Below are 26,842 nucleotides of genomic sequence, written 5' to 3' on the forward strand. Positions count from 1 at the left end.
TGGGTGTTTTTCGTTAAATCTTTCCAAGATGAAATATCTGGGTATTGTGCAAAACGAGGGATCCTGTCTATGTCAGATGATAACTTGGGTTATAATGAATCAAAAATCATCATAATTGCTTGGCCCCAGATTTTGTAAGGCCTTATAAATGAAATGAAAATCTTAGGGTAGAAATGGGCTTTAACTACTGTTAAGAGCTTACTAATGTAGCTTATTCATGGTTGGTGTAGTAAGTAATGTTTTCAATCTGTCTTCCATTGGTTATTATCTGAACAGCTTTAAATGTAGGCTATCGGTTGTGTACCTATAGGAATACTAGTAAATAGCACATTGTGATAATAAAGGTGGGACGATTTTTAAAAATGTGTATTTTAGGCTTTTGTACAACACCAGTCACTCTATTGAGAGAGTATTGAGAGAGAAGATGTGACCAAGATCTCTTTCTTAAATGACAAATATTTCAATAATCATCACAAAAAGTAAATGAATATTCCATTAAAATGCCTTCATATTTTGTAGGTAATGTAACTATCTCTTGTTTATTACTAAAATGGTAAAAAGCTTCAAATACATGGATGAGAACACATGGAGTGGAGACTAATCTACAATCGAACATCCAAGCTTCCAGAAACAAATGATGGTTTACACAAAACAGTGGAGTAGTAGTGTGGAAATGATGAGAGAATAAAGTGATGCATAGGTTCATCAAAATGTGATTCAATTGTGAAAAGGGCTAATACCATTCTGGGATGTATTAACAGGAGTGTCATATATAAGACATGGGAGGTGTTTTGCTCTTCTCAGCACCAGTGAGGCCTCGCCTGGAGTATTGTGTCCAGTTTTGGGAGGCACACTTTAGGAGAGATGTGGACAAATTGGAGAGAATCCAGAGGAGAGCGACAAAAATGAGAAAGGGTTTAGAAAACCAGACCTATGAGGAAACATTAAAGCAATTGGGCATGTTTAGTCTTGAGAATAGAAGACTGAGAGGGACCCTAATAACAGTCTTCAAAGATGTTAAGGGTTGTTGTAAAGAGGATGGTGATCAGTTGTTCGCCATGTCCTCTGAAGGTAGGACAAGAAGTAATCAGCTTAATCTGCAACACGGAAGGTTTAGGTTAGATATTAGGAAAATCTTTCTAACTACAGGAACCGTTAAGTACTGTAATAGGTTACCAAGGGCAGTGTGGAATCCCCATGAATGAAGGTTTTTGAGAACAGCTTAGACAAACACCAGGGGTGGCCTAGGATGGCCAGGGATGGTCTAGGTTTACTTGATCTTGCCTCAATGCGAGGAAATGGACTTGATGATTTCTCAAGGTCCCTTCCAGCCCTACATTTCTATGATTCCCCAAAAAGTATGTATATTTTTGCTGCATTGAGCTGTATGTAATTATGAGGCATCCATGTTTTACTATCGATGCACAGACAGCTGAGACTAATTTTAGGGTGGTTGCGCCACAACTAGCAGCAGTTTCAGGAATAAAAGGTTACACTCATGTAAACAGGTCGCCTCACCCCATAAACTGGGTCAAGTATGAAAATATCAAAAACTAACAGTCCAGGATCAGAGATCCGGGTATAGGCTGCTCCTTCCGGGAGGTACGACGCTCTTATTACTAAAGCACCGACTTAGGACTCAGGAATTTTGGCTGTAATTCTCCATTCATCAACTGACTTCCTGTGTGACCTGGAACAAGTAACTTAACTTCTTTGGCCTTCATTTTCAAAAGTGACTAGTGATTGTGGATGCTCAACTGGAAATACCTTGAAAAGTGTTTATCTGCACAGGTGCTTTTGCACCCTCCTTCTGAAAAATTAGGACCCATTAAGGTGTGTCAACCTGGACACCCAAAACAGAGGCACTCAAAAAATCACCAGTCATTTTGGAGTAATTTAACCCTTTATTATTCAATCCATGATCTGTAAAATGGGGATAACTTCATTAATAACTGAGGGAAGGTGGGTGAGGTAATATTTTTTATTGGACCAACTTCTGTTGGTGAAAGAGACAGGCTGTTGAGCTACACAGAGCTCGTCTTCAGATCTGTAAAAGGTACTCAGAGTGCTGTACAAGGTGGGATGGATTATTTAGCATAAGGAGTAAACAGATGTTGCTAAAAAAGCATTTAAGCTGTAGTGCGCAATTAACACCTCTGCAGTCAGGGGACAAAGGAAGGTTAGTAGATTACAGACTGTTGTAGTGAGTCATAAAACCACTATCCCTGTTAAATCCACTATTTTTAGAGTCTAGCAGAATTATGAATTTAAGTTCCCAGGCTCATCTTTTGAAGGTGTTGTGCAGATTTCCTTTGAGGATAAGGACTGAGAGGTCAGATATAGAGTGATCACTCTGTGAAAAGTGCACGCCCATTGGGTGAAAGGATATTTTTGTCTTTTTATCATTTTTCTGTGTGAGTTCATTTGAGAGCAAAGTGATTTTCTGGTTTCACCCACCTAGCTGTTGTTGGGGCATTTGATACACTTAGATGAGGTACACCACATGTTGTGATAGGGAAGTGTAGGACCCAATGATCTTGAAAGGTATGTTGTGTGGGGGTATTGATCATTGTAGTGGTGGAGATATATCGGCAGGTTTTGTTCTGTTTTCCTGGCAGGGTCTGGTGCTTCTCTGAATTAGTGTGTCCTGGTCTGTGGGGAGCTTGCTTCTGATGATGAACTTGAATAGGTTGTGGGGGGGTGGGTTTGAAGGCCAGAAGAGTGCGTTCAGGAACGATTTATTTCAGGATGTGGTCCCATCGTGTATGGGTTATAATTGTTTGATATTGTCACACTTAACTCCACAGAACCAGTAACCACTCCATACACACCAAGAAATCCGTTATCTACAGCCAGGTGCTCAGAAACCACAGAATATGCTCCAAGGAGAAAGTCTGGGGTATACACCTTAACACACTCAAAACCGCCTTCACCAAACAAGGACACTCCACCTGAGAAGTAGATTGCATCATCGAATGGGCCACCCAATTACTCTTTGAGAATCTCCTTCAATATAGAAAAAAGAAAAGGAGTACTTATGGCACCTTAGAGACTAACCAATTTATTTGAGCATAAGCTTTTGTGAGCTACAGCTCACTTCATTGGATGCATTCAGTGGAAAATACAGTGGGGAGATTTTATATACACAGAGAACATGAAACAATGGGTGTTATCATACACACTGTAAGGAGAGCGATCACTTAAGATGAGCTAATACCAGCAGGAGAGCTGTGTGGGGGCGGGGGGGAGAAACTTTTGTAGTGATAATCAAGGCGGGCCATTTCTAGCAGTTGACAAGAATGTCTCAGGAACAGTGGGGGAGGGGGAAATAAACATGGGGAAATAGTTTTACTTTGTGTAATGACCCATCCACTCCCAGTCTCTATTCAAGCCTAAGTTAATTGTATCCAGTTTGCAAATTAATTCCAATTCAGCAGTCTCTCGTTGGAGTCTGTTTTTGAAGTCTTTTTGTTGTAATATTGCGACTTTTAGGTCTTTAATCGAGTGACCAGAGAGATTGAAGTGTTCTCCGACTGGTTTATGAAGGTTATAATTCTTGACATCTGATTTGTGTCCATTTATTCTTTTACATAGAGACTGTCTAGTTTGACCAATGTACATGGCAGAGGGGCATTGCTGGCACATGATGGCATATATCACATTGGTGGATGTGCAGGTGAACGAGCCTCTGATAGTGTGGCTGATGTGATTAGGCCCTATGATGGTGTCCCCTGAATAATATGCGGGCACAGTTGGCAATGGGCTTTGTTGCAAGGACAGGTTCCTGGGTTAGTGGTTCTGTTGTGTGGTGTGTGGTTGCTGGTGAGTATTTGCTTCAGGTTGGGGGGCTGTCTGTAAGCAAGGACTGGCCTGTCTCCCAAGATCTGATTACAGACCTAAAAGTTGCAATATTACAACAAAAAGACTTCAAAAACAGACTCCAACGAGAGACTGCTGAATTGGAATTAATTTGCAAAATGGATACAATTAACTTAGGCTTGAATAGAGACTGGGAGTGGATGGGTCATTACACAAAGTAAAACTATTTCCCCATGTTTATTTCCCCCTCCCCCCCACTGTTCCTCAGACGTTCTTGTCAACTGCTGGAAATGGCCCACCTTGATTATCACTACAAAAGGTTCTCCCCCTGCCTCCCCCGGGCTCTCCTGCTGGTAATAGCTCATCTTAAGTGATCACTCTCCTTACAGTGTGTATGATAACACCCATTGTTTCATGTTCTCTGTGTATATAAATCTCCCCACTGTATTTTCCACTGTATGCATCCGATGAAGTGAGCTGTAGCTCACGAAAGCTTATGCTCAAATAAATTGGTTAGTCTCTAAGGTGCCACAAGTACTCCTTTTCTTTTTGCGAATACAGACTAACACGGCTGCTACTCTGAAACCTTCAATATAGAAAAATTCATAACTCATCTTTCAGAGTAGCAGCCGTGTTAGTCTGTATTCGCAAAAAGAAAAGGAGTACTAGAGGCACCTTAGAGACTAACCAATTTATTTGAGCATAAGCTTTCGTCCGATGAAGTGAGCTGTAGCTCACAAAAGCTTATGCTCAAATAAATTGGTTAGTCTCTAAGGTGCCACAAGTACTCCTTTTCTTTTTGATAACTCATCTTGACTCTAAAAATCATAGACTTAACAGAAATAAGAAAAGGAGGACTTGTGGCACCTTAGAGACTAACCAATTTATTTGAGCATAAGCTTTCGTGAGCTACAGCTCACTTCATCGGATGCAGCTGTAGCTCACGAAAGCTTATGCTCAAATAAATTGGTTAGTCTCTAAGGTGCCACAAGTACTCCTTTTCTTCCTGTGAATACAGACTAACAGGGCTGTTACTCTGAAACTTAACAGAAATACTGATTCAAAACTGTCTGTAACCCATTAACCCTCCTTTGTGCTATGACTGCAGACGTGTTAATTGCCCTGTATGCTAAACAATCTATCACACCTTATATTTAGCTGTGACACTCTGATGATCTTTTCCAGACCTGAAGATGAGCTCTGTGTAGTTCAAAAGCTTGTCTCTTTCACCAACAGAAGTTAGTCCAATAAAAGATATTATCTCACTCACCTTGTCTCTCTCATATCCTGGGACCAATATGGTGATATTAATTAATTATTATCATTCAGATACTGCAGGGTGATAGAGATACCAGACGAAATAAGCGAAAAGGGATGAACTACACTCAGAGAAAGACATGACATTTTATCCCCTCCCCCACCCATAAATTAAACATGGTTGCCTATTTTAAATTTGAAACTGTCATGTGTTAATCCATAAAGCGGACTAATATGTGGGTGGTGTTTTGAGGGGAAGTATTTTTAAAATCACCAAGTCCACGTAGTTTTAAATAGTCTGACTGCTTGACCAGGCTCACTATTTCAAAAAGGCAATCTGTGGCAGTTCTCATAGATCAGCTAATCCATAAATCTGGTAAAAGCAAAACACTAGTGGAGTTTACAGCTAAGATATCTGAGGCATCAAATAATATATTTCAAGTATAGCATGCTGACAAAAACCCTCCTCTTTCTGATCTTTATTAGGCTCTAAGGTGCCACAAGTACACCTTTTCTTTTTGCGAATACAGACTAACACGGCTGCTACTCTGATCTCTGATCTTTGTTATATATTCTTGCTAAGAACAGTGGCCAACACAGCCTTGGTAAATACTTTTTTTTAACATCCTCCAAAAGCTCAACAGAGGATCTGAGGAATGATTGGAGCAGAAATTTAGGAATCCAGATTGAGAACAGAGGATGGAAGATAATAGGCTGAAACATGAATAAATCATGCATGACGTGAAATTCAAACTTGTTCAAAAGAAAAATCTCTTTAGGACTTACCAAATGCTAGCATGAGTGAGAAAAGCCAGATTCAAAGGAGTGATACTTTTGGCACTAGGAGGATCTACTGGTAAATTGTTACATGCAGACTGGTTGTGCCCAAGATGCGGGAGGAGGTAATACTAAATATATTGAATGTGGTTTGGAGAAAAAGGCATCCCTAGTGACCCAACACTTCTGATAGTAAGACATTTTAGGCATCTGGGAATTCACAAGCAACATCAAAAAGGTCATTTGTTGAAGTTGTTGCTCTTGCAATAGGATAATGTTACAAAAATGGAAGACATTAAAAAGTTTGAATATTGTAGGTTTGGTGCATTGGGCTAAGCGATAAAACCAGACAATATTAAGGATGAAAAAATTAACAATCTTATTAACTTTTCACAACTGATGCTCTTTGTTCACTTATCAGATTTCACTTCACTTGGAAAATGAAATGATACTGGTCAGTTTCACTTTCGTGTAGAATCAGCTGCACTCTCTGGTTGCCCCATACTAAGGTAATGTAGTTGTTTTGGTTCATTGGATTATGGACCAACCTCAGGCAGCATATAGCAGTGGATTGAAACTCAGGAGACCTGGATTCTATTCTCAGCTCTGCCACTGACCTGCTGTGTGGCCTTGAGCCAGTCACTTCACCTCCCTGTACCTGTTTCCTTTCCATCCCAGGTCTCTTTAGATTTTAAGAGCTTTGGCATAGTGACTATATCTTAGTATGTGCTTGTGCAGTGCCTAGTATGTACAGTTGGCCTCTGATCTTGGATGGGTCTTCTGGGGACTACTGTTATACAAATACATAATAATGAAAGCTCTGTTTCTTTGACAATTTTTAAAACAAAAAGGATGTCACATAGTCATGTGAATATGCAGTCATAGTTTAGTCATGGTTCTTGTATTTTTCAAGTTTTTTCAAGCTGTAGGTCAAGGATCAAAAGACATGCAGTTAAAAACAACAGCCTGGCCATAGCGAAACAAATTATGACAATATAGTATAATAAGGAATAAGGTAAACCAATGAGAGATGAAATTTGAGTCAGTGTGAAAAACATGTAACAGATCAGATAAAAGAATAGAAGTGAAGAGTCAGGAAAGAAAGAGACTCATATAAAATATATAAGAAAAGAAACAGAATAAACTGAATAGAAAGAGAAAGTATGAGAATATGATATTGGCAGCGAGAAAGGTGAAATGCCAGAATAGGAAGAAAAGGGGGTTATGATGACACACAAGTGGATTAGGATGCTGCAGAGAAAAGACCAGCGAGGGAGAGAAAGCAGATGTTGTGGAGGAACACCAAAGGGGCAAGGCTATGCAGAGTGTAGTCACTGATGCTGCTATGCAGATGGGCAGTTTAGCTAGTTCTTTGGGAAAGCAAGTTCTTCTCTTGGTTGGGCACCTTAAAGAGATTCTGGAAAGTATAGAAGGGTGGAATTACATGTAGTCGGGTGTGTTGCTAGAGTAGAAGGTGAATCACATCAGTTGTTTCAGCCTGTGCTGCTTTCAGGGCTCCTGCAGAATTCAATGTCAGTCATAAAAACAGGCCACAAGTATGGGTCAGCCAGGCTTATTGCCCGCCAGGGACAGTCCTAACAACTTGCACAAGTACATTAACACATGAGTGCTCCATGGTAAGGAGTGGCTCAGTCAGCAGCAGGAATCTCTGCTGTCCTCTCAGCTACACGAAGGGTTAAGGCGACATACCCCAACACTTATAGACTGAGACAAACAACTGGGATAAACCACTTACATATCACCTTACAGGTTTCATTACATTTGTTTGTTAGCTCCCCTCATACCTTGCGCCTGATGTCTTGGACAAAACATCCCTATTCATTATTCTGTCACACCCCAACCTAGCACAAGATAAGATGGTTTATCTGCATGAGCCTCCTGGAATGTATTTATGTGAATATCTAGTGTCTAGTACTTCTTAGGAGTGCCTATGTTTTAGCAACACTGGCAGTAACATTGCCAAATTCATGTACTGGACAGAGAACTTGTAAGCATCTGCTTTAATACATGGCCTGACTTTGGTTCACAGCCTCTGGTTCAGGGGCCTCAGATCTTGCACCAGGCCCAGTGGTCCAGGTGCTCTCTCTCTCTCTCTCTCTCTCTGCTACAGAAAGCACTTCAATAAGCCCTGGAAAACTGTTGTTTTTCTTACATACAATTACACATTACTGTCTCTCTGTTACCCCCTCCCCTCCCCACCTGCAAAATATGGCTCAAAAGCAACCTGCCTAAATGGGATGTTGTGGAGGCTGACCATTTAAGATATTTACAGCACATTAAATATATAAAACACTGTGCTGTATACATGGTAAGAATGTATTGTTGTTGCCATGACTAAATTTAAATTTTATTTCATCTGTAGCATTTTGTATTTATGAAGATGCTTGCATTTGGGGGATAACAAAAGAACGGCTAATAACGTTCACTCCTCTTAATTGGTGTTCTTCTATTACCCACCCAGCTATCTGTGATGTTACCAGACATGAATTAGGAACTGCACAGGTGCTGACTTTAATATTTAGACTGAAATACAATGCCTGTCTGTTTTTTTGCCAAATGCGTATATATGTAGGTCATTAAGCTATTTTAAAAACCATGAGTAAAGGCTGGTCTTCCTTAAAAAAAAAAAAAAGTCCAACTGCACTGCACTAAACAGAAAATCCTGTAATGATACTTTTAGAAACCTATTGAACATGCCGTGTGGGAGTGATTTTCTTGGGTGAAGTCACCTTCAGCATGAGCTTTTTTTTTCTGTAAATATGAGAGAACTCAAAATACTTTGTTTGCCCAAGGGTTCACACCCTGGAACAGAGACCATGTTGGGAATTGAGCAAGGGCATTCTGACTATCAGCCTAGTGCCCAGCCATTAGACTATACTGCCTCCCATTTCTATTTGTAGATGACTTGGTATCAATAATGGAATGGTAAACACGCCATAAAAGGCCACGGTTATATAATCAAAAGACAGGTGTGACCCTGGAGTTTGTTTTAAAGATACAACTTCCCTTAACACCAAAACGCACAGGGCTAAATTCTTGTTTTGGGGTAAATCCAGAGTAATTCCATAGACTTTAATGGATTTACTCCATGTTTACACTAATGTAACTGAGATCAGAATCTGGTGACCTGGGTATGAACAATTAGTTTTATGTTATATACTGTATATACCTTTGAATTACAATGGGGGAAGTGTATTGCAGCATGCCTACATCCATGTATTTCAGTCACCACTGAAAGCAGCTTAATAATTGAATCCTGACAAACCTGCAGCTGATTAGTTCCTCTTACCAAGCAGGTGTTACCGTGACAATATATCAATCTTTTTTAAAGTAATGCATTGCCAATCAGTGGTCCATGGGCTGCTTATATGCTTCCATCATCATATCTGTGGCCTTCAAAGCTACAGCTGATGGACCTTCTGTCAAGACCCAGACATTTAATCAATGTGACAGTATCCTACATATTTTGAACCCCAGAGGCCTTGGAAAAGTTTAATGCAGCTTCCAGGTAAAGTTCAATCCACATGGCTGAGTCCCCTGAAGTATTTTCCACAGAAGACTACTACCCTCCCCCCATATAGACATGCCCAGTGTTTTGTTCCATTTCACATTTCAAGAAAATGAATAGCTAAGCTGGAAGGCCTGGTAGGTTACTGTAAAAAATATGGGCTTTATAGAGGTCTATTGTTATTACTAAGTTGATGGAAGAACTGTTGTCAATCTCTCTTCTCAGAAGAAAATGTCTGAATATGTATGAGGACTAACACTGCCACTGGTGGTTCCCTCTCATCAAAGCAGTTTTCTGATAGAGGCATGTCTGTGAGGGAAGGATAGATGGGAGTAAGGGCGGGGGGCGGGACGGGGGAGGCATAGGAAGAGATGCAAGCCTGTATTAATTTTCCATTGATACCTTTAGGGTTTTTTGAGAAACAAAGGGTATGGTTCTGATCTCACATACCTTTATACACTGGTGCGATTCACCTGACTTCATGAAGTTTCTTTAGATTTACATGCATGCAAGCAAGATCAGAATCTGGCCCAAAGTTCTTTAGTTTTCAGTACTTACTGGGGAGCGCTACTTAAACATAAAAATGATAAATGTCACACACATTGTCTCTATTTTACTTTGGAAAGGAATATGCCTAGTGTCTGCATTTCCTGTGTCTCCTATAGTTTTACCTTTTATGTATAACTTTATTGTACAAGCTCCAATCTCATTATGTGCACTAAACAAATAATACATACTCATAATTATTACTGAAGCAAAGCAATTTCAGCCTGTTCACTTATTGTTAAATAGGAATCATATCAAATATATCAATGTGGTCTTTAAAATATCAAAACCTTAAAGAATTCAAAATGACATTATCAAACGTGAGAATCCACTGATACTGGTCATTAGATTTTTAACGATGCTTTTAAGGTTATTAATATTGAAAAGAGTAAAACACTTCAGCTGACAATGCCTGCTGCTACAGGAATCTAGTAGAGACAAATTGTTTATTTTATGTATGCCCAATAAAGAAAGGAAGAGAACTTCGTATAAAACATTCATTGGACCCTAGTTATTTAGTATAGGTTCTTTCCAGAAATTGCATTGCAGGTACTAAATTGCATAAATAAGCTGACCTGTCAGGTTTTTGGCAATTTATGGAGCTGGTCAGCCTGTATGTTAGTGCAGTTTTTTTGTTGCAATGAGATGTAATGGCTTTTCAGCGCACCATAAGCACAGTTGTGACCACAGGCACACTTGTGTCATTTTCTGTGCAGTAATGAAGCCTGACGAGTGGTCTCCTGCTTGCAGATAGCCGGCTGTTGTCCTAAAAATGCAAACCATTGCCTCGGGCCATGGAATCAGGAACAGGCAAAGGACAGTGGCACAGGCAGGGCTCCCCACTGCTCATCCTCCCTTTAGCACACTGTACTTGGATGCAGAAGAATAGTCTTTACCCTTGTACATAAGGGCACAACGAGAGAAAGTGATAAAAACAATGGCATGAAGGCCATATTTGAAATGTGCTTTTGCAAAATTGCTGAGCTGCCATTTGAAAATCAAATAAAAAAAATTCCTTTGGCGATACAGGTTTTCTCCCCCCATGCACAATACGTAGTTTGAACATAAAAGCTGCTACTTCAGCATAGTTTCTCTCTCTACATAGCGACAGACAGTATGCAAAGTAAATCTCAGGAACAATCCTAGCTTTTTTTATGGCTCATTAATATTCCATGGGACAGGCATGCCAAGAGTGCACTGGGGTTCACATTCTCCAGAATACAGTCAGCTCATTTTCTTCACTAGTTAAAAATTCCAGGGTTATAAGAGTGCTACTTTGCGCTAGATAGCTGAGTACTGCGGGAAGTCCTGTTTTCATGAGAACTGTGAAGATAAATCTGTCCCAAGTCATTTACAAATTAGGCCTTGTACTGAAATCAAATGATTTGTGATTTAATTATGCTTTGGTGTTCAGCATTCTAGGCTCTTCCCCCCGCAACCTCCTTCCTTTCTCCCCTTCTTTTGAATGTAAACACAGCTCTGCCAAGCACTCTGGACTCTGTAATCCATAAATTTTATAGTTTTCTTTTAATTGTGTATCGATGTCCTAGTTTCTGTTCATGCATTCAGTGGTTTATATATTAGTGTTGGTAATGAATGCTATAGTTAGGCTTACAAAACCGTTTCAGTTAGAACCCCTGCTTTCACTTCCTTTCTCATAATTTTTCTTCCTTGTTTCTCACAGTTTTCTAGAAAATCCTGATTTTACACTGAAAATGTTCATGCTTTGGCAGCTGCCAAAGCAAATATTTTTGTAAAATTTGAACAAAATCCCTTTGGGAATTTTTTAAGGCCAGTGAGGGTGAACAAAATATACATTTCACATACTGTAACTGTTATTGCCAGAGCCTTTTTGTCACCACATAGTGAACTCGCAAAGAGGTGAAACTTGCTAGGTAAATAGTCCTTACTGAGGTAAACTGTATATGTACTCCTTGGAAAAATCTTTTTTGGAAATGGTATAAGGCCTGTATATACCTTCTGCTATGTGGTGTGTAGGGAAACATATCTGCTAAATATCACGCTAGAGGAGAGTGACTTTGCAAAATGTTACTCCCTCCACTACCTCACTAGTCACGAGGCCTCGCTCCATCTTCCCAATCGCATGTGAGAAAGTGGGTCTGACTATGGTATATACTATACTGCTCTATAGTATACTGTATGCTCTGCACCCCCAAAATTTGAATCTGTTTTACAGGAAATGTCAGTGGAAAGCTAAACTCTGGGACTCTCCCTGCAGTATCAGTGTGCATTGAAGGTCTGATGATGAATGGTAGCACAGTTAAGGCTCTGCCATACTTTGAAGGTTGAGGAGGGGGATGTGAGCAGGTGCTTCTAGTTTCCACCTGGCTAGGATGCCTGGTGCCTAGATGCTCATGGATTCTGGTTTTCTAGTGCCTTTTTAGGCCCTGCATCCCTGCTAGCCCTGCAGATTGGAGGTGGGAAATGCTATCACTCTGCAACAACATTAGAGCTCCATTTTTTTTTGGCATTGTTTTATTTCTGTCCTCAGGACTAAGGGTGGAGGTGGCGGCATTTGGGTACAAATTGAGACTGTTTGAAAGTTGCATGTTAGGCATAAGCAGCATTTAATAATATGTGAGAGCACACAAAATACGGGAACTGCAACATATACAGGTTCCGTTAACTCAGAGACACGGTACATATGTAACATTTTATATTCTTTTTTTCCCTACTGTGTAGCAGCTTAATACTGGTACATAATGTTTAAGATGTTAAATATAAACCAGAAAGCACACAGGTTGTGCAGTTTTTCTTTAGGAACCTTTGCTTTTTTATTTTGTGACTTTTTTCTGACATGAACTATGCAAAGCTAATGTTGCAGTAACCTAGTATTTGAGTATATATAATACAAAATACTTGTACTTCTGGGACATCAGCTATTTCTATGGATACAGTATGTTGAACAGACATAGAACAAAGAAAACCAAAACAGTTGGTACTCTGCTGTCAAGGAAACAAGCTGCTCTTTCTGCTTAAATATCTCTTACCAAAGCTGGGGGAGGGGGGGGGAAGCTTCAGTAAGGATTTTATTAAACAGGATAAAGTCTGGCTTGTAAGCAATCAGATGTTTCAGTAACAGATATTGTTATGTCTGATGCTGATAGATCACAATACCTCCTAATAGCACCTTGCAAGCTGCCAAGGTTAAGGTGCTTTGTATAAATACACATTTTTAGGCATTTTTAAATGGAAATATAAAATAAATTTTTGTGCATGGCGGGAGCCCAGGAATGAACTGAAGAAACATTTGGCCATTTTCTCTTTTTGAGTTAAGTGCCAAATATTTATTTAGATTAAACTTTTTTTGTTCGCTTTTTTGTAACTCAAAATCTGTTTTTGCCCCCATTGAAGCCATTGGGAGTTTTGCCACTGACTTCTGAAGTAATCTGACCCTCTGATTTGTTTAATAAACTGACATTCTACAAGGCACTAGTTTGTAAGGCTGATAAGTATCTGTGGGTAACTATTTAAAGCATTTTAAATAATAGTTACTATGTTTATATAATGAAAAGGTTCACTGAAGGTGCACATACATGTTCTTTACAAACACTTCTAACCTATTGACACATGAGACTATGACAACTCAGAAACAACGTTTATGACATGTCAGAATTGGAATCCTTGCTGCAAAGTGTTATGGGAAAGAATGAGATGATTCACAATATTTTTTAAAATTCAAACCAGTTTTCAGGCACAGGAATCTGATAAAAGATTCAGTTTAGAATGAGCTTTGCTTTCCTGTACTTGAATCTCATTGGGAAGGTCTAGTAACAGTGTGAGTTCATGCACATTGGCATAGGTTTGTTCAGGGTCCTCAGAGGGGTGACAGATCTAGAAATAGGTCTAGTGGTAATATTGAAAAATATCATCACATAACCACGTACATTTTCCTAGGCAACATAGTTCTGACTTGAAATATACAAGAGACCAGTAATCTCAATGTGTGCATGGGTACACAGCGATAATCAACTGTGACTATCCAGCTTTGACAAAAGTTCATGGAGCTGAATAATCATTTGAATCACTGCTGGTTCAGAACTCCAGGTCAAACTTGAATCACAGTACAACTGATGGTCAAGTCAAAGGTTTCACAAACTTCTACTTAAGAGCTGTTATGGTCTCTGGGTCACACTCCCTGCTGGCAGACTTTCTCCCACCAGCAGCCTTTTAACAGAGTCTGCACTGGTAGAAGCTAATATTTGGTATATTTGATCCTTCATATTTAGCTGATTAGGATCTGATCTTGAAGATTCTAAGATGGGAATTGTCATTAAAATCAATAGGTGTGACCTATGAGGAGGGACTATAGAATGGGTTTATATCATTTATATCATGCCCATTTATATCATGCCCATTACCGTAGTATAGCTGTTATGTTTGTCTCAGGTGCTGGAATGCCTTCCCATGATGCTGCTCTTGAGTAAATGCTGCATCTTGATTGCCCTCTCATAAAATATTTTTTTTAATGTATCTTAAAAAGAAGGGAACTGACAGACAGAAAACAAATGCCTTTAAGTAGCATTAAAGTCGGAGCGACACAACCCAGCCCGCATTTAAAAGAAAAAAAACCCACAGCAAAGGTTTAGTATAAATTCTTAATAGACTTTAAAGTGTCTTTTTAAAAACGTCATGGATTAAGAATTTTTGTAAAGTTTAACATTCTTAACTTTGAATTTTGTGGCTTTTCTTAGTTTGTGTAGCAACTTTATTGTTATGGTAAATCTGTTTCTTTTGGGTTTCTCTGTGCACTTCTGAATATTTGATCTGAATTTAATAATTTCCATGTGTGAAATCCTTTATTAAAAAAAATCAATTTATCTGATACTTACTGCTCTTTAGTACAGCACAGCTTGGTAGCACTAGGTACGTCTTGTTGAAAGTATGTCCATAAATATGTCCCTTGCAGCATAGAACAGCTTGTTAACTTGGCAATCCTCAGCAGTTTGCTTCGAAAAGTTTGCCTCAGATGTGATAGTCCAAATGTAGGGCAAAATTCTGAGTAACTTTTTAGCTAATTTTACCAATTGACATATTCTTCCCAGTTTTAACTGCCTACTTACTTTAGCAGTGTCTGCAAAGCTGCTGCTGCTGTATCTTAGGAAGAGCTTTGAAGAGCCTTTTTGTATTTAATGGGCTGGGAGTAGTGAAACCTGTTCTCCAATGTACAGTAAAACCTGACTTAGCGATCACCTCTGAAGAGAGACCACCTGTCACGAGTGACTACTTAGAGAGGCCATGGAAAGTTTTTTCCCTTATAATTCAACTGTGAAGAAACTGTGAAGAATGACCACCTGTCAGATGAGACCAGCGACCACATTTTCTTACTTCCATCCATGAAAATAAACCTGTAGGAGAAACTGATCTTCCTTACTTCTGCGTTGCTGCTGGCGGCAGCACTGCCTTCAGGGCTGGGCAGCTGGAGAGCAGAGAAATAAGCGTGGCATGATATTGGTATTGCCACCCTTCTGCACTGCTGCTGATGGTGACACTGCCTTCAGAACTGGGTGCCTGGCCAGCAGCTGCCGTTCTCCGGCTGAAGACAGCAAACCTTTGAAGAGAGACCACCTCTTACAAGTGACCACTTTTGTTCACTCCCATGAGTGGTTGCTCTAGGCTGGTTTTACTGTGCATCTATTTTCCTGGTGGAATGTTGTTCTATTTATTTAACAATATAAACATAATATGGGCAATACAGTGCCACTAAAAGGCTGCAAGCTATTACGTAGGAAATAATATTACTGTGAATTATACAGTGTTTTACAAAAGTTGATAAACATTATTATCCTTATGTTACAGGTAGGGAAAATGAGGCACAGAGCGAGTAAGTGACTTTCCCCATGTCATATGATAGATCAGATGTCTGGCCTTCCAGTTCCCTAATCACCCAACCATGGTGTCTATACATTAATGGAAACATTCAATATCAATACGTTTCTAGGATATTTTTGTGTTATGGTGAAAAGATGTTTTGCATGTTTCATCCAGTTGAGACCTTGTTCACTCCTCCTTTGCTCTTAGAATACTTTTGAACAGCTTTGTACAAAATTTTTAAGCATGAGAATGCAAGTATGATGCCCAGTTTACATCCATACTAAATAAAATACATTGGCTTGACTCATGGGAACACAATGAAATCCCAAATTGAAAACTCTTCATTTTATATCTTTCCAACTATATCCTGGTTTAGCCACATTAGGACTGTGAGCAAAGATATTTTAAACTAGGTTACAATGGTTATCTAAGTGAAAGATAATATCCCATTGTCATTATTGTCTGGTAGGTCTCATTACTCCTCTGGGCATGCTCCTTAGAATAAATTAAAAGGATCCACTGAGAACCATTTTGCTTTGGGTTTTTTTTAATGATTGCCAAAAGCTATTTGCTAGAATAGTGCAGAATGTTTACAAATGCCTTAGGAAGAAAACAGCAGAATGTGGAACTAATTGTGTTTATTCAAGATAATTATGAAACACAAATGACCATTACTTACAACAAGTCCCCTGACAGCTAGAGTTTGACTCGTGGGACTGGGATCAAACTCAGTAAAGAAAGACCTTAATGCTAAACTAAGCTGTCCATGGATTCTTCACATATCCACCTGTGCTGCTGGTGTCATTATTTCTGAACAGCATTCCTGTACCAGACTGCAGTGCCAATGGATAAAGTTTATGGTTATGAAGAAAAGCATGTTGCTAACTTCAAAAAGGAAAGCCACATTTTCTAGCTGGCATTGAAGGATAGGATTTGCAGAAATGCCTGAAAATGGAGTTAGAAGCACAAGTCCTATTGACTTAGCTGATTTTGAAAATTCCACCTGAAATACTTTATTGACAATTAAAACACAAGTTCTGACACAGGAAAATAAGAGGCTTATGTCTGTTCTGTGCCACCAAATGTACAGGCTTTGCAGCATAGTAGTGGAATAAGAACTAAAAGATAGAAACCTGTTGCTGACATTATATTCCAGGGCCTTCTATCCTGTAAGAGGATAGAAGACATAAAGATATGCCCATTAACTCCACTGGAAGCAAGAAAGAACCATTCTATATTAATTATATCCAATGTTTCCTAACCAGCTGGCCAGCCCATCTCTAAGGACCCATTCAAACTACTAGCCAGTTTTTATTATGGTATCTTAGACAGGATAATAGTGATTCAGTACTGTGTATTGGGCTGGAATTTCATAACAGCAGGTGGAAGGATGCAAGTGGACAATCATTTCAATTTTAAGTAAAACTAGATTCCAGTATACGGGTCAATACTTAATCCGCCTTCTTGTTTTGTTGTAGCTGACATTGCAGTGTGCTCCTTGGTTATTCTAGAAATCTCTCTATCGTATGGTATATGCTACTCAAATGGGTCAATTTTCCTGCCTGAGCGGCATTCTGTATGCTTTATTCTTGCTACAGCTATGGTGGAATTATTTTGGTTGTGAACAAATAAGCAAATTGGTCACAGAACTTATACTCTAACCCTAAAATTTCTTCAGATTGTAGTTCTCATGCAGGGAAGTCACTGGTAAGTATGTTTAATAGTATGAAAGGTATGAAACATTTGCTATATGAATGTAGCTACCAACTTTTACAGCTTTGGTTGGCACCATTATCTGATATCATACATTAAATGCATGGCTCAGCAACGCTAGATGTAATATAAGTGAGTTGTCTATTAACTTTGAATCTTTGGGAATATATTAAAGGGGAAATATTTTGGTGAAATCCTGGCCTTACTGAAGTCACAGGGAGTTTTGTTATTGACTTCGGTAGGATCAGATTTCACTTTGACTCCGCATCCTGTGCAAGTTTTGATGAATATTGTTGTATGATGAAAGCAGCGTTCAGTGTGTGCAGTGTTCCAAAAGAAAGAAGTTTGTTGGAACAGAGGTATGAGCAAAGGGCTGAAGAGCAAAAGCTTCAGAAAGCCTTGGTACAACCACCATCAAACAAATTGTGACCAAGAGTATTAGAAGCACTAAGGAGGGATAGGAAGCAGTCTCATTAAAGAGATTCATTTTGAATGGCCCAGGTTCCCATAGTTTAAGGTTCCCATTTTTACTACTTTGCATACAGTCCCACAATAGAGAATTTTCCATTTAGCTCAGAGTTTGAACCAGACAAATTAAATCAGATTAGGGTTCCCACATTGGCCTGCTAAACCCAGGGTTGTGAGTTCAATCCTTGAGGGGGCCAATTAGGGATCTGGGGCAAACATCGGGGACTGGTCCTGCTTTGAGCAGGGGGTCAGACTAGATGACCTCCTGAGGTCCCTTCCAACTCTGATATTCTATGATTATATCTCCTCTTACTGTCCACCTTCCAAGGTAAATAATTTTCAATTTCACCTCACATGAAAACTTCCCTCCCTAATTTTCGCTGCCTTTCTCTGGACTTTTTGTATAGTCTTTTCGCAATGGGATTGCCAGAACTGCACAGCATTCAAGATGAATCTGTGCCCTTTACCTACCTGGTGATATTAAGCCAGTCTGAGCAAGATTGATCAACCAAAGAGTGTCACATATGGATAGAGTTCACATTCCTGGGGGAGAGAGATTTTATTGTACAGAAAGCAAACAGAGATCCTCCCCCGTTAAGGGCCAAGCACAAATATTATACGGTTTTCATTAGCCCTGGTTCCAAATATAAGGGGTGGTCTACTTCAGCCAGCTCCAGTAACAACAAGGTCTGGGTTCTAGCCACATGGGAGTGTCTCTGGGAGTCTCTCCCTTCCCATCCAGCTGGCTTTGTGGGGGATCTTCAGCCCAATGGCTCCATCCTCTCCTGGCTGACTGCTCCATTTCTTAGCTGTTAGTTGGGGGCTCTCTTAACCATCTGTGCTGGACCATCCAGTTTCCTAAGGTGCAGGAAGGAACCTGCCTCCCTGCAAGGATTTTGGAGAGTCATCGTCTTCCATTATATCATCTTTCAGAGTTATGAGAGAGACAAGAGGAGGCATGTAGAGGAGGATGACAGGTTGCGCGGCCAGACACTATCTACACAGTCACCTCTGAGCGGGACGTTTAATGAATGTTGGGAGAATCTGTGGAATCCAAGTTAGCCAGATAGCTCCTAAGATCTTTGTATTGTACACATCCTGGGCCAGGGCATGTAGGTAAAGCAAGGATTTGGAAGGAATCTGCCTGGAGCTGCTGAATGATCCTAACATTTTAAATAATATTTTAAACCATTTACAAAAAAATCTGCACATTCTTCCCCCCTCCTCGCCCCCAGTAATATACAGAATTCTTAGCAAAGCAGAGAGATAACTGCATGGGGAGCTTGGCCTCTAGGGCCACATGCTGGAAGAGCCCATTCACAGATAGTTTCTAGTGACTCCAGTCAATTGTGCAGAACCAAAGACTAACACGGCTGCTACTCTGAAAGAAGAAAGTGTCTTTATAGTTTCTTCCTCTTTGAGACAGTCTTACTTCTCAGGGTTTAATGAACTGCCCATTGACTGCCAGAGTAACCATCCTGCTCTTCATTGTCAGACAGCAGCTGATCCCCAGCTGAGGTTCTGAGGTGAAAGTTCACTGACAAAGGTGGAGGAGGTTAAAGATAATAAGAGTCTAAATATCCACAGGGAGTTCAGATCATGGACAAAGTCATAATTACATAAGCCATTACCATTGTTTGGATTAAAAGAAATAGCTGCAAGCTGAAAAACATCAGGCAGGGATAGAAAACATTTGCAAAGACAAGATTAAGAATTAAGTGCTGAAAATAACAGACTTTCTGAACTGGATGTCCTGTGGCTTGGAGATGTTCTAAAAGGAGAATTGTTTGATTATTCAAGTAGAAACCTGTTAAATGGATAACCTTGTTGCACCACATCTTAATTCCTTTAGCAAGTCTGCACTTTCAACAGGTATTGATTTACTGCTATTTTAATCAAATGTGTTTTAGATGCTTAGGAAATGTCAATGAGAATTTTAAACCCCCCATAAACTGTGTAGAGATAGTGGTTATATAAACTGTATGTTGCTTTCATGATCTGGACAAACATCATAAACTATGGGCCAAATTATGCCTTTGGATGAGTATGCTTGTTGCTCTTTGCTGTCCATGTGGCTGTCATTGAAATCTGTGGGAGACAACCATGTGCATTCAAAGAGGAATTTGGCCTAATAACTAATATACTCACATACTTTGCCACCTCGATATTCCCTGTGGCTATTTGACCTACACTATTTTTTTAGCCAAGGTAAAAACATATATTTAAAAAATCTCATTAAAATCATGATGAAAAAGCCTCTTGGACTGCATTGGTTAGTTTGTGTGTGGCGATATTTAATGGGCTTTCTTTTTCCCCAGCTTCCCCTGGCAAGTCAGCATGAGGAGGGATTACAGAGGGATGCAACTGGGATAGAACCTGTCATTATGCCCCAGAAAGTGGACATGGCCTAAATGGGAGAATTTTATGGCCACAGAAGGTACTGATCTGTGATCACACATCCTGTATGCAAATCTTCAATTGCTAATTAAAACTGCCATCCGCTAATTGAATCACTGGGGGATCTATGCTGGAAACACAATGTGCTCCAATAGGGGTGAATGTCCCCTTTAGTGCAGTTGTCCTCACTTGTGCAGGAGTGACTCAAACACAGTACATGTGCAACAATTTGAAAATGTAAAGCACTATGGCGAAACCCAGTCCTGAACACTATGGCTGTGTAGGAGCCTGGTGTGTGCACAAGGAAGGGGGCATGGATTCCATGGAACTCTGGGTTGGGAATGTCCCATGGAATCCACAGCTATTAGTAGAGGACATACAGGAGTGAGTCATGATTGGTCAGAGGAGGTGTGTCTCCACCTTAGGTTCTCTTTGTGGTAGACCACATATGGGGATGCCTTCCCCTTTCTTTTCTGAGCGTGAACACAGCATCTAGTCTAGCTACTTGGACTTGATCCTGGGTTAAGGATTTACTCCTTTGTGTGGTGGTTGTTGTTTATTTTTGTTCCAAGTAGCTAGTTGGAATGGTAATTTTAAAAATGGATTCAGCATTGTCATATTCATATGCCTGAGGGCATATCAATCTATGTTACCCTATTAACTTGAGGCTTTTACATCTGCTAGCAATCAGCGTATACATTGTTTGCAAATATTCCACATTTCTCTCCTTCCTCATATTAGCGATGCTTTAAGGCAAGAAATATACTATTGGTGCACTTTTATAAATCCACATAGGTTTGCACAGGTCATTGGCGTACGGGGGTTTCAGATTCTGCTTACATATAAGGCAAAGGTAGGTATGTGGCAATTACAAGCCAGCTCGACTTTTGTTTTCCAAATGTAAAGTATATAACATACATATTTTGCATTTACTTTCCACAATGAAAGAAACAAAGAAAGCAGTTGGAAAGCTACCCATTAATTTATAATTAAACCATTTAAAAAAAAAGAAACCAGCAGCAGATTGGTCCTTGGGGCTAATATGCCTGAGCATCTGAATTACCACCACACACAATTTATTATTTTTACTAATGCTCTCATTCCAGTATTAACTGCAAAGGTCATTCACAGATAATATCTGGAATAGGTATGAAATAATTTTTTTGCTTAACTTTTAACATTTACTTAACTGATTACTAGCTACGAATCTGACACTCAGCAGACATAACAGTGCTCTTGAGGAGATTAAAGGATTAGTCACTCACTAGCTTAATCAGATTAATCAGAGATTTTGAACACAATATATAATTCTACCCACAAGAGGGGATACATGATAGCCACATGCTAGCATAATTGGGAAAGGGGTAGTACGGACAGACAGACTGATACAAAAGAGGGCAGAAAATGTTACTAGTTACCAGAAGGATTTTTGCAAGTACTGTACTTGTAAATTGAACCTGAAGAATTTTTTTAAGTGGGAATGCTAATTCACAAAATAATTATAAGACCAATATTGTCCAATAGTCTGAACAAAGAGTATAAAAAGACTAATATAATGTGCCACTGTATACTTTTAGCGTTGATATACGAATGGCACATTTGTATGTTCTTTTCTGATTTGTCTGATCTTTAATTTCATATCTGAAAACTTCTCTCTAGTCTGTGGATCTTTATTTAAGTGTTAAATTATTTCTGTCTATTTTCTTTTATTATTTCTATTTTCTCTTTTTTTTTATGCCACAGAAATCAGGATCTGAAATATGGGCTGGGGAAAAAGTAATAGAAAAATTAATAAGAATGTATTGTGAGGAAATTAACATATTATATTTGATATAGTGAATTATATTGTAGTAGAAACACTGATTAACTAAGATCTCCTAGAGGCACTAAAATGAGAATTTAAATCTGTATTTATCTATGGGAAATCTAGCATTCTTATATGAAAACTGTAATATTATATCTTTTGCACTGTTCAAATAAGAGGTTGGGTTGTTAGCAAACCCCCAGGATGATGAGATCAGGATCCTTGTACTGGATCTTGTTTAAATTACTGCATTCCTAAGTAACAATAAAAAGAGAAAAATTGTACACAATCCTAATATGAATCCTGCTTTAAGATTTAAGGTATCAGAGTAAAGAATAATAAACATATTCAAGATGCTCATCTTAATCCAAAAGCCATCTTTCCCCCACCCGATAATTATTGTTTTATTTGGTTTACCTTATAATTTTAATTTTCAAATACCATTTATGGGACAATGACATATACACGTTTTCTTAGCATTACTAAAGGGGTAGAACTCTGCCTAAATCATAGCTCCCTGACAGGTAGCCTTCAAAACAGATGCACTTTTTAAGAAAAAAGAAAAAGAAAGAAATATCCATGTGCTTAAGGAAAGACACTTTAGTTGGAACTCTGCCAGATTTCCACTCTGAAGAATGCCCCGTGCTTGGCAAAACGCTGAAATGTGTATCTATAGTGATCATTCTTTTAAGTCTTAAGATTTGATAACTACAGTTCTTTAAATACAGCAAATATAACTCAGAAGCAACACAGTTGCTGATGACCTAATACAACATATAAGCAAATGAATACTAAATATACATCAAGTATTATCTGGATCTTTTATAAAGTGAAGTTGGACTTTAAAAGAAAATACAAGTACTGTAACTGTATAGCCTGTCCATTTGTCCTGTGGTGTATGAAGTACTCTGTGTGTGTTTGTATACATATACGTGAGCACATGTTAAATAAGAGCTGCAAAATATTTTCTTTTCTACCCCTCTTTCAACTCCTAATCCAGGCAGTATCTCTCAGTCCTAATAGGATGCAACAAGCTTATTTACAGTGGTCCTCTGATGTGCTTTGTGTTTACAGGCTCGATTATACAAACCCATTTCTAACACTCCCAATTTTAACCACTCCCCCACCCACTCCCCCCCCCGCCCCGCCCGAACAAACCCAACCACCAAATCCAAAAGACATTGGTCAGCTTCACAAGTACAAGCAACTTTTTGCTAATCCGTGACAGTTGCATTTCACAAATGCAGCCTGTGGCAACTGGCATTACAGCCCTCTTTGGCGCATGCGCGCGCGCGCGCACACACACACACACACACACACACACACACACCTCTGCCATGCAAGAAGTAGCCTTATTTTTGAGAAATGCTTTAATGGATTAAAATGTGCCAGTAACAGTCAAGATACCATTGCTTTATATTAAAAAAAGAAGCTCATCCTAATCTCATATTAACGATCAATTTGCAAACAAACTTGTCTCTACATAGTGCTGACAGTCAGGGGAGGGCAGCGGGGAGTTGCTTTGTGATACTGTCTGTATGTCTCGTGCTTCAGCTGATGGAATTATTGTTTATTTTTTTAATTTTCAGAGGTAGGTTGATGACAGCTGAAGAAGACTGTATTTGCTGAAGAGCAGCATGATGGTAGAGAGGAGCGGAGTTCCTGAGGGAGATCTAATGGTGCCTCTCCTTCCTGCACAGAGATAAAGACTTATAATAAGCGTGTATGTTCACCATCTGGCTCTGTGCATGTGGTCCTTATGGAGGCGAAAGCTGCACAATCTGTAAATGATCAGGAGCCATAGCACTCTCTCCAGAGAATCCACGATGCAATCAAGGTGACAGATGGCATGGCCACTGCTGTGGCCTCATGGAGAAGATCAAAATCACCTTCAATAAACTCTGACTGAAATGGGCATGAGCACCTCAAAAAAGTCAGTTTGTCAGTCAAACTGCGACAGCAAGCTGCATTGGGGAAACATAGCGGCCAGCTCGCTGTTTTCAATCGTTTCCGTCTGACTGAGCCTGAACTATGATCTTTCTCAAATTGTCCTTTCTGTTTAGCTGAAGCAGGCCAGCAAATTGCCAGATTCATAGCTTTATTGAAGGAAATTGAAAACATGATGTCCTCAATTCAAGGGACAAACAACTGGCAGGTGTTTGGACACCCAAGCACATAAAATGGACCCCTGATCTTTAGGACATGTTTGTCCAACTTTTGTCAGATTAAATATAGATATATTAGAAAATGTATATCATAAAATTCCAATCTATGCAGGGTTTAATGGGCATTAGCTGACAGTGATTATATGAAAAAAAATGAACCTCATGTTATATATTCAGTGCTGGATTTTTCCCTCCTTTATGCCACAAATACTATATCTACTGATAATTAGACTAATCTTTATTTCCCCTTTAGTTGAGTATCTTTGTATACCAAATTTACCTTCATGGTCCATCAAGTCTAATCAGCGAGAACCTGATTCTGCAAGATTCTGAGTGTTCTCAACTGTCATTGATTTCAGCAGAGGTAAAGGGTGCTCAGTACCTCATCGGATCAGGCCATAAGGGCCCAATCCTTCAAAGCACTAATCATCACCAGAAGAGACTGAACACCCAACACTCTCATTCAAGTTAATGGGGGTAAATGGTGCTCAGCACTTAGCAGGATCTAATATCCTAAGTCAGCAGGAAAGATATGTACCAAGCCTTTTTTGTTCTCTGCAACTGCATGAATAGTTAAGAGATCGTGCACTGTTGCTTCCTTTATATTGGTGTCTTTAAAGACTTGACCAGCTTGTATTCTTAAGGACAGCTTAATTAAAGCTACTTGCTGCTGCTTTAAAATCCATCCACTTGTGCTTTCATGCTGCTTTGAGAGGCTTGAGGATCAAGGGCGAGGATGAAGCAGGGGGTGACGCATTTGAAAGTGAGAGGTCTAGAAAAAGATTATTTTTCCTTCTGTCTTCAGAATCCACTCTGTCCCCTGTTTGGACCTGTCTGCATTAAAAACTGGATCTACTTTTTCTTCCCTTTCTCAGCTACAGGGGTCACTCTCTTTCCTCGTGTTATTTTTAAAACCACACCTTAAGATGTCCCTTCTTCTCTTACCCCTCCCAGCTATCAGTTGCTATCCCTATTAGCAGAACCTTGGATCTCTGCAGATTTGGGGCCAGATCCAAAGCCCTTTGACATCAGTGGGAGTTTTTCTGTTGACTTCAATGTACTTTGGATCAAACCGTTGGCAATTCTAACATCTTACATGTTCATGTATAATAGACAGTCCTCAACTGCTAATAATTTTGGGAGAGGGGTCACATTTTAAGCTTCAGCCTCCCGTTCTATGTCCAATTTTGTATATACAACTGATTGTGCCCACGAAAATGGGTGCATGCATGTTTTTATGCCTGCAACAAACCATTTGCATTTGCAAATTGAAGCAATTGGCTGCTCAGCTATCTGATTTGCATACTCAAATGTGGACCTTACATGTGCACTAGAACAGAGTGCACTCAGGTGTGACTTTAGTGACCCTTCAACTTGAATGTGAGGCCACAGTGAGAGACAGCAAGACATTGTGGGCAGAAGTGTTACCCTCATGCAGAGAGCACGCAGTTTGGTGTATCATTTTCTCCGGACCCAAACAGAGCGGTGTCTTTGCATTCCCAATCTTTTTGTGATGGCAGGATCCGGATGAGAATGAACTGACTAAAGGTTACTCCGGGTAACATGGAGATGATGCTAGTAGAATGAGAGAAGGATTTTAAAGATTTAGGCTGGTGATTTCTGCTCTATTTATTGAGGAGCTTTGGCCATTGGATTTGTAATGTTGGGTGCTTCTAGAATTTTGACTGCTTCTGGAATCTAAGATGATTTCCCTGGCCAAAAGTATCTTTTCCATTTGTATCTGGCAGTCTCCCTGATGGTGCTAGTGTAATATATTGCATGCTACTATCTACCTTAGGTACTTATGTGGCCCCATTGTCATAGTACCTGAGAACCTCACAATCAACATCTTTCCACACAAATACCGCTGTGATGTAAGGTAGAGCTGTTATCCCCATTTTACAGATGGAAAAATGAGGCACAGAGAAAGTAAATGATTTGCCTAAGGGCACTCAGGAAGTCGCAGTAGAGCATGGACTTGACACTGGGTTTCTCAAGTCATAGATTAACACTATAACTATCAAATGGCCTTCCTCTTCTACACTAGTTCATCAGCGTTTATATTAGTTTTCTATTTGCTTCCCAGTGCTGACTTTGGTCTATAAAGCCATACTAGTTATATGGGAAGCTGCTTTTCTCCCTGGGTAATGAAAGGTAATATCAGCTTGGGTACTTGAGTGGTAATACCTCAGAGGTCAGCTGCTCTGTGGAGAGCCCTTAGCTTTGGAAATCTCCTGCTGACCTTTAGGTCAAAGTCCAAGTGCCATTTCTTCTTCCTTGATGATGGGGCTGGGTGGATGTGAAATCACATTGGAGGAGTATTTTTGTTTTTAATTGACTTTTTACTTTTAAAGTTAGGTTTTTTGTGTTATGTTACATTTTATAAATTAAGAGACTGATACATAGTCAAATTCGAAGCCATTGCATGGATCCGATAACTAGTAACCTTTCTTTGGGGAGCAGTTTATGGATTAACATGCTTGACAGCCATCAGGGAAGCTAAGGGTATGGTTAGAACCCAAATGCTGCTTC

General features: G+C 39.6%; 1 long non-coding RNA gene across 3 annotated transcripts in view; it reads left to right on the forward strand.

Annotated features, from left to right (window-relative positions):
• The window catches only part of LOC141981391 (uncharacterized), a 140,668-nt gene extending 115,732 nt beyond the window's left edge, over positions 1–24,936 (forward strand). For all 3 annotated transcript variants that reach the window (XR_012637757.1, XR_012637756.1, XR_012637758.1), the window contains 2 exons: positions 20,263–20,381; positions 23,735–24,936. This is a non-coding gene — a long non-coding RNA (uncharacterized LOC141981391). The remainder of the gene's footprint in view (positions 1–20,262; positions 20,382–23,734) is intronic.
• Positions 24,937–26,842: the final 1,906 nt, after the last annotated feature.

Source organism: Natator depressus, chromosome 2 (genome assembly GCF_965152275.1).
Source record: "Natator depressus isolate rNatDep1 chromosome 2, rNatDep2.hap1, whole genome shotgun sequence".
In the NCBI taxonomy this organism is placed as follows: Eukaryota; Metazoa; Chordata; order Testudines; family Cheloniidae; genus Natator; species Natator depressus.